Raw genomic sequence first — 8070 nt, forward strand, 5'->3', positions numbered from 1 at the left:
GACCAAGGTTTAGGGTTAGTAATCGTATGAAATTATGTTTCACTGGATTGGTCGGTAAACTTGCGCAATAACTGAATGAAATGATACCAAGTCTCAGCAGAGAAACAGATGACAATGAAGCAGGCATCTGAGGACAAATTTGTTTTGTTTTGCAAGTGAAATTTTCTGCTTCACAAAATGAGGCCCATTGAAATGAAGCAGTGACAGAGATTGCCTTTGCTGGTGCTCATCTCATGTATCACATTTCCACCTTGGTCCCTGTAAACATCTCAACTCAACAAGAAGCCAGTTCATCATTGCGAGCCAGTGGCGTAATGGATAACGCGTCTGACTTCGGATCAGAAGATTGCAGGTTCGAGTCCTGCCTGGCTTGAGTGCAACCTACCCATTTTCAAGGCTAGCAAGATGACATGTTCACCTGAAGTTGGAATAGAGGGTGGGTGATTTCGTTGCCAACTCCCTGAAGCTAAACTACGAAATTGGAAGTTGAGCAGTTTTGGGGACCTTTTCAGCTCACTGTTGGCTTCATTTCTGAGCTCAGAACAACATGTCTCATTGCTTGGAGAACTTGCTTGTGCTCCATATAAATCTGCCTGTTGTGGGCGACACATGTGTGGGGACAGAGAGTGAACGTGAAGCGCCTGGAGGTAGTGTCATCCTGAGCAATGTGCCTGTGTATCTCCCTCTGTGGCTAAACATGAGGATGAGTTCCATAAGTAGGCTGTAGCACTGTTTTACTGTCACAAAACCTTGATTACAGGGTTAATCTCAATGACGTTTGCCCTTGATGTGTCAGAATGCACAACACGGTGGGCCAAATGCTGGAAAATGAGATTAGAATAGGATAGATGCCTGATGACACACACAGACACAATGGCCCTGATAGTCTCTTTCCACGCGATAATAACTCAGACTGGGAGAAACTGACCTGTCACCAAAAGGATCGAAAATGGAAAGGCAAAAACAACGTTTTTGAGAAATGATACAAGCATCTCCGGCATGTTCTTTGGTTGTCTAGTGGTTCGGATTTGGCGCTTTTGGAACCACGGCCCTGGTTTGAAATACTGAGTGGAAGATGTTACCTCCTCGCTTTTAGCGATGACAGCTTTGCTGACTCATTGTACTTTTATTCATTAACTGGCGTCTCTGGCTCGGCAGCATTTATTCAATCAACCACATTGCTGGGGCTTTGTAGTCACATGTAGGCCAGACCAGGTGAGGGTGGGCAGTTTCTGTCTCTAAAGGGCATTAGTGAACCGGAGGGTTCTTCCGACAATCGATTGCATGGATTGCATCGCCTCCCTATGAGGAGAAGGAAAGGGGCTGTGAGGTAACTAACTGTGTCCCAAACGATACTCACGCTAACGTGAAACAAAGAACTGTGGATGCTGGGAATCTGAAACAAAAACAGGAATTGACAGAGAGGCCCAGCAGGCCTGGCAGCATCTGTGGAGAGATACGGTTAACATTTCAGATCCACTGACTGTTCATCAGAACCAGGTCAGTTATGCCTTTTTATATTATAATGCCAGGGAAATGATCACTTATATCTGTCAAATCAGCATATTTATTAAAATATCACATTAATTTCCCATCGTCAACTTTACTACTTTAACAGACTTTTATCGCCTGTAATGCTGCTTCCGTGGCCCTCAGGTGGTAAAAGGCTCTGCTTAAAAGGTTTTATTTGCCTTTTCCTTTCAGTTAGTCAGCAGCGATGTCGAATGGAGAATTGGTCCTTTTAGTGTCTGCCTCAATATGCACCTCTATTTGTCTCTGGGTATTCACCTCACCAAATTTTATATTCTCCAACTCTGTCCATCCATATTGAGGGCAGCACAGTGGCACAGTGGTTAGTACTACTGCCCCACAGTGCCAGCCACCAGGGTTCCATTCCAGACTTGGGCGACTGTCTGTGTGGAATTTGTCTAATCTCCCCGTGTCTGCATGGGTTTCCTCCCACAGTCCAAAGATGTGCAGGGTGGGTGAATTGGCCGTGCTAAATTGCACGTCGTGTTTAGGAATGTGTAGATTAGGTGGGTTATAGGGAGGTGGGATGCTTTGAGGTTCAGTGTGGACTTGTCGGGCCAAAGGGCCTGTTTTCACATTGTAGGGATTCTATATCAATATCCCTCATTTCCCATTGCTGAACTTTGAAAAGTCTGAAGACTGGACAGTGTTTGAGACTGGAGCTGCTGAGAGGCTTTCCCACCCCGATTGTAAAACCTGGAACTGGGCTCACATTCTCCAAATAGTGTTTCTGTTACTTAGGGCTGAGCCAAGGAGACATTTATTCCCTCAAAACATGATGAGTGTTTCGACTTCTTAATAGAATTCCTAATCCACCAGAAAAGAAACAAAATGCCACAACTACATGATTGCTGTAATGTTTTTACTGTTGGTGTAAAATGAATGAATGGTGACAGCAGAGAATGAGGGTGAACAGTTCGTGGTGCCTGTCTCATTACCACAATATTCCGCACGAAGGCTGCAGTTTATTCTGCCTCACCTTGTTATTCCTACCAAACCTCAGGATGAATTATTTGTTAGCAGGAAACCATTCCCTGATGGGGAGAAAACAGGCGACAGGAGTGCCAGCATCAAATGATAACTGTCTGCACTAAAACATAGGAACCATGCTCAGTTCTCTGCACCGACAGGGCAAGTAATGGCTGAGTGGTATTGTCGCTGGACTGTTTATTCAGAAAGCCAGGTAACGTTCTGGAGACCAAAGTTCAAATATCACCCCCAGAAAATGATGGGATTTCAATTCAATAAATATCTGTAATTTAGAATGCAATGATGGCCATACATCCATTATCAGGGGACCAAAACCTATGTGGTTCCCTAATGTCCTTCAGGCATCCTTAATCCTTATTGATCGCGCCTACGTCTGACTCCAGGCCCAGAGCAAACATGGTGGGTAATTAGCAACGGGCAATAGATGTTGGCCGAGCCAGTGACACCTTCAGTCTGTGAATGAATAAAGGGGGGAAAGTAACTTTGTTGTTATATGGCATTTCAGAAGCGTTGAAACAAGGCATCTTCAATGTAAAGCTCAGGCACCGCTGGGATTTTAACTCAAGATCGCCTGTTTACTACACACTGATTTTTTTACCCATCCATTAGGGCATTTCCCTAACCAGCAATCACAGTAACTTGGGGAACTTTCCTGTATCAGTGTTACTCAGTGAGAATTTCAATCTAACACCACTTTTCAACACGGATTGTTGACAGCTCAATATTCTCCTGTGAAAATACATGGAATGAGCCAATTTTCTCCTGAGATAATGGGAACTGCAGATGCTGGAGAATCCAAGATAATAAAGTGTGGAGCTGGATGAAGACACCAGGCCAGGGAGCATGTCAGGAGCACAAAAGCTGACGTTTTGGGTCTGGACCCTTTGGTTTAAAACCGACAATTTCACCTGTTTCAGCTGACTGGATAAAGAGCATGGGCCCATCCTCTTGGGGCCCATGAACAACGTTAACACACACTGAGGGAACCTAACTAGAAGAATAGGTTCATTTTGGTGACTGAGCAAATGTAAAGCCTGGCCCATTGGAGCCAACATTGATCCTTGCACCAACAGTTCCACACTCACTTCCTGCCTCATGCCCCCGCCCCCCCCCCCCCCCCCCCCCCCCCACAGCCATTGTTGCTTTTCCCTTTTGCTTCACTCCCACACTTTGCTTCTGAACGTGTTCCTGACCAATTGTAGGTGTTCAGTTAGAAACTACAACTTGAACCCGGATGCCTTCGATAGGACTTCATTCAATGGGATTGGATTTATTGCCCTTCCCTAATTAACCCACAGATGGAGGTGATGAGTTACTTTATTGAACACTCAAACTCCTTGGCACTTGGGTACAGCTTTGATGTTATTAGGAAGGGAGTTCCTGGATTTAGAAGCAGCGACGCTGAAGGAACAGTGGCATAGTTCAAACTCAGAATGGTGAGATACTTGAAGGGGAGTTTGTTGTGGTCAAATTCCCATGAAACTGCTGCCATTACCCTTCAATGTGAAGGCAAGCTCTCATTGGACTGATTCTGCTAGATCCAGGGTGTGTGTTCTGTGCATAACCAGCAACTCATTTTCATTCCTGAGGTTAACAGGAAGAGATATAAATCCTCATTTCCGAAGTGGGAATTGCATCCATGCCTGAGCGATGCAAGCACTAAAAGCCAACCAGTTTACTCGACACTAATCCAAGCATCCTGACTTGCACACACTCCCAAGTCAGTTCTTACACCAGAAGCACCTTCACCAGCGAAGTGTCTTTCTCCAAGTTTTGAAATGATTCATATTATTGCCCTGCGTTTCAAAGCGGAGAAAACGGGGCTGTAATAATCTGATGTTGTTCAGTAGATGTATTGCAGAAAAGCTTCTGTTAACTGGTGATAGCAAGAACTGCAGATCCTTTATTCATACGCAGGATGAGGGGGATGTTTGGAGAGGCCAACATTTATCAGCCATTTCCAATTTCCAGAGAGGGCAGAAAAGAGTTGACCACATTGCTGTGGGTCTTGAGTCACATATAGGCCATACCAGGTAAGGATGGCAGTTTCCTTCCTGAAAAGATATCAGTGAACCAGGTAGGCTTTTCCCAACAATTGACTTGACTCCCAAAATGACGAAATATCTGTCTATCTCAGCCTTGAACATACCTCGCCTTGTCAGAACACAACGGGCCAAGCAGCATCAGAGGAACTGGAAAGCTTGATGTTTCACGTCGGGACCCTTCTTCACAAATGGGGGAGGGGAAGGGGATTCTGAAATAAATAGGGAGACGGCGGAAGCGGATGGAAGATGGAGAAAGGAGAAGATAGGGTGAGAGGAGACAGACAGGTCAAAGAGTCAGGGTGAGAGCCAGTGAAGGTGAATGTAGGTGGGTAGTTAAGGGGGGATTAGGTCAGTCCAGGGAGGATGGACAGGTCAGGGGGGCGGGATGAGGTTAGTGGGTAGGGGGTGGGGTTGGGGCTTGAGATGGGAGGAATGGTTAGGGAGGCGGGGACTAGCTGGGCTGTTTTTGGTGACATGTCCATCCTGGGCCTCCTGCATTAAGACAATGACGTCACCCGAAAGATGCAGGAACAGCATCTCATATTGTGCTTGGGAACTCTGCAGCCCAAGGGTATCAACGTGGATTTCACAAGGTTCAAAATCTCCCCTCCCCTGGCCACATGCCAGAATGTCGTGGGAACTGGAATCACAGGACAGTGAAGAGTGAACTTTCTGATTGAGCACAAACAGTCCAGACACCTGCCACTTCTTTAAGAGGCCGGGCATTGACACAGGTGTTATTGGGACATGAACTGAGCTGAGACATGGGAAGAATTCTTGTTCCTGTGCATCAGGAATTCAAATCTCGTCTCAGGGACAATGAGAAAACTGAGAAATAGACAAGACACTGAAAGGGTCAAAGTGAGACGGGCCCGGTTGTAGAAGATCTGGTTCCCAGTGATGTGGATGGGTCTGCAGAGGGAGGGATCAATCTGATACCAAGTCTCCTCAATGAGTGTCCCAGGTTTTATTTTGGAAAAGTGCAGCTGATACAAGACAATTGTCATTCCAAGTGAGGCAGTTAGAAGTTTGAATTCACTACAAGCCCGCTTTAAGGGCTGCTGCAAGAGCTCGCCATTTTCTGTGGTGCAATTGGCTGGTGCTTTCGACTGTGAAATGTGAAGTTGGTGGTTTGAGGCCACTGAGAAAGGAACAAGTGCTGTTCTCCCTCCACCAGTTCCCTTTTGAGTATATAGTTACAGTTTTAATGCAGTCAGGAAAATGTTCACCAAACGGATATCTTGTCTGGGGAGTGACCATAAAGTTATTTCTATGTTGATTTAAAAGCTACAATAAAGAGCTGGGAATGCTTGGAATCAGAATCAAAAACCTAAACTGCACGACAGAAAGGAGAAAACAGAGTTCTGAAGATGTTCTGAAATGTTGACTCAAATCCTCTGCCCACAGATGCTCCCAGATCTGCTGAGTTTTTTTTTCCTGCAATGTATATTTTCATTTGCAAATGAACGTTTATTTTATCTATTGGTATTAAACAACCAGAATCACCATGTATTACATTAAACACTTTCGAAATCTGCAAAGTGATTGGATTCAAACAAACCCAGCAATAATTCATCCACAGCGTGACTGGCCATGGAAAGTGACCTGAAAAGACAAACAGCAGGGCATTTCTCCCAGTAGTCATGGCCGAGTGGTTAAGGCGATGGATTTGAAATCCATTGGGTTATTCCTGCGCAGGTTCGAATCCTGCTGACTACGGGTGAAAGCCGAGTAGAAACGCAAAGGCTGTTTATGACAAGAGTCAAAGCAGCACCAGCAAGACTTCTTACTGAGATTGCCAATTGTAAGAAAAGGCAACTCACTGCTGGTCATGTTCAAACAAACCAAACCTTCATAAAAGTTGTGATCAGAGATAATGGGAACTGCAGATGCTGGAGAATCCAACATAACAAAGTGTGGAGCTGGATGAACACAGCAGGACAAGCAGCATATCAGGAGCACAAAAGCGGACGTCTTGGATCTAGACCCTTCATCAGAGAGGGGGATGGGGAGGGGGTCCTCCTCCCCTTCTCTCCCTATTTATTCCAGAACCCTCACCCCATCCCCCTCTCTGATGAAGGGTCTAGGCCCAAAATGTCAGCTTTTGCTCCTGAGATGCTGCTTGGCCTGCTGTGTTCATCCAGCTTCACACTTTGTTATCTTCATAAAAGTTAACGTGTTTTTGGATATAAACTTGCAGGGACAACCATGGTGACGCGCTGAGCCATTTGCTGGAACTCCAGACTAAACTTTCTCGTGGCATCAAAAATGAAACCAGCTTTGAACTCTTGATCTGCGGGCAACAGAAATTCTTTGAAGGTCTCACTGAGAACAGCAAAGGGGAGGGGAAGCTGAAATAGTCCACAAGCTGCTCATGGGTATGTGCCAATTTATGAACGCCACCGACCAAATCACTGCAGTTGCTGGGAATGAAAAAACACACAAAAACCCAGGCTGAGCATTATGAACCTTTAGAAGGGAGGGGAGAATGAAGCGTGAATCTGTCCAACTGAACAAAGACAGTCAGGCACCTTGCCCTTCTTGAAGAAGCTCACACATTGACTCTGATATTCTCGGGGACATTTGTTGCTGTGTGTGCAAGTATTCTATGTATTTTTCTCCTACAAGGATAACTTATATATAAGCCATGTGTCAGCTTTTGACACCTCCTCCTACCGTCCCCCGATCATAACCCCATCCCGACCACCAAAACAGCATCTTCCAGACCACCCATAACCTCATCACCAGCAGCCTCATGCCTCATCGTTTCCCAACCCCACACCGCCCGCTTCTATCCCCTTCCCAAAATCCATAAACCCGATTGCCCTGATCGACCCATCGTCCCTGCTCCTGCCCCACCAAATTTATCTCCACTTATCTCGACTCTCTTTCCTCCCCCCTGGTCCAGGTGCTCCCCACCTACATCCGGGACACCACCCATGCCCTCCACTTCCTCCAAAACATTCGAATCCTTGGCCGTCAACCCCTCATCTTCATCATGGACGTCCAATACCTGTATACTTGCAATCTCCAAAAATGCCCTCTGCTTCTCTCTGTCCCGCAAGCCAGGCCAGTCCCCATTCACTAATATCCACCAAACCGAACCTGTCCTTAATCTGAACAACTTCTCCTTCACCTCCTCCCACTTCCTACAGATGAAAGGGGTGGCCACAGTCACAAGCTATACCTGCCTCTTTGTGGGAAATTGGAACAGTCCCTTTTCCACAGTTACACTGGCCCTATCCCCCCAACTCTTCCTCTGTTACATCGATGACTGTATCAGTGCCGCTCCATTCTCCCACGAAGAGCTCGAGCATCCACCTTACCAGCACCTTCCACCTCTCTGCTCCCAAAATGAGGTGTTCTACTTCCGGACATCTGAGATGTCCTTGTTTTCCAAGGACAGCAATGGCCGCACGTGCACACCCACACACAAACACCCACACACACACACACACGCACACACACACACACACACACACACACACACACACAAACAACCCCA

At 46.2% G+C, this 8070-nt stretch overlaps 2 non-coding genes across 2 annotated transcripts; both read left to right on the plus strand.

Moving 5' to 3' along the window:
* Positions 1-300: 300 nt before the first annotated feature.
* On the plus strand, positions 301-373 carry trnar-ucg (transfer RNA arginine (anticodon UCG)). Its single transcript has one exon. It is a non-coding gene; the product is annotated as a tRNA-Arg (tRNA).
* Positions 374-6202: 5829 nt separating this feature from the next.
* Positions 6203-6284, plus strand: trnas-uga (transfer RNA serine (anticodon UGA)). The gene has a single exon. It is a non-coding gene; the product is annotated as a tRNA-Ser (tRNA).
* The last annotated feature ends 1786 nt before the right edge of the window (positions 6285-8070 follow it).

The sequence above is a fragment of the Stegostoma tigrinum genome, chromosome 11 (assembly GCF_030684315.1).
Source record: "Stegostoma tigrinum isolate sSteTig4 chromosome 11, sSteTig4.hap1, whole genome shotgun sequence".
Taxonomy (NCBI): domain Eukaryota; kingdom Metazoa; phylum Chordata; class Chondrichthyes; order Orectolobiformes; family Stegostomatidae; genus Stegostoma; species Stegostoma tigrinum.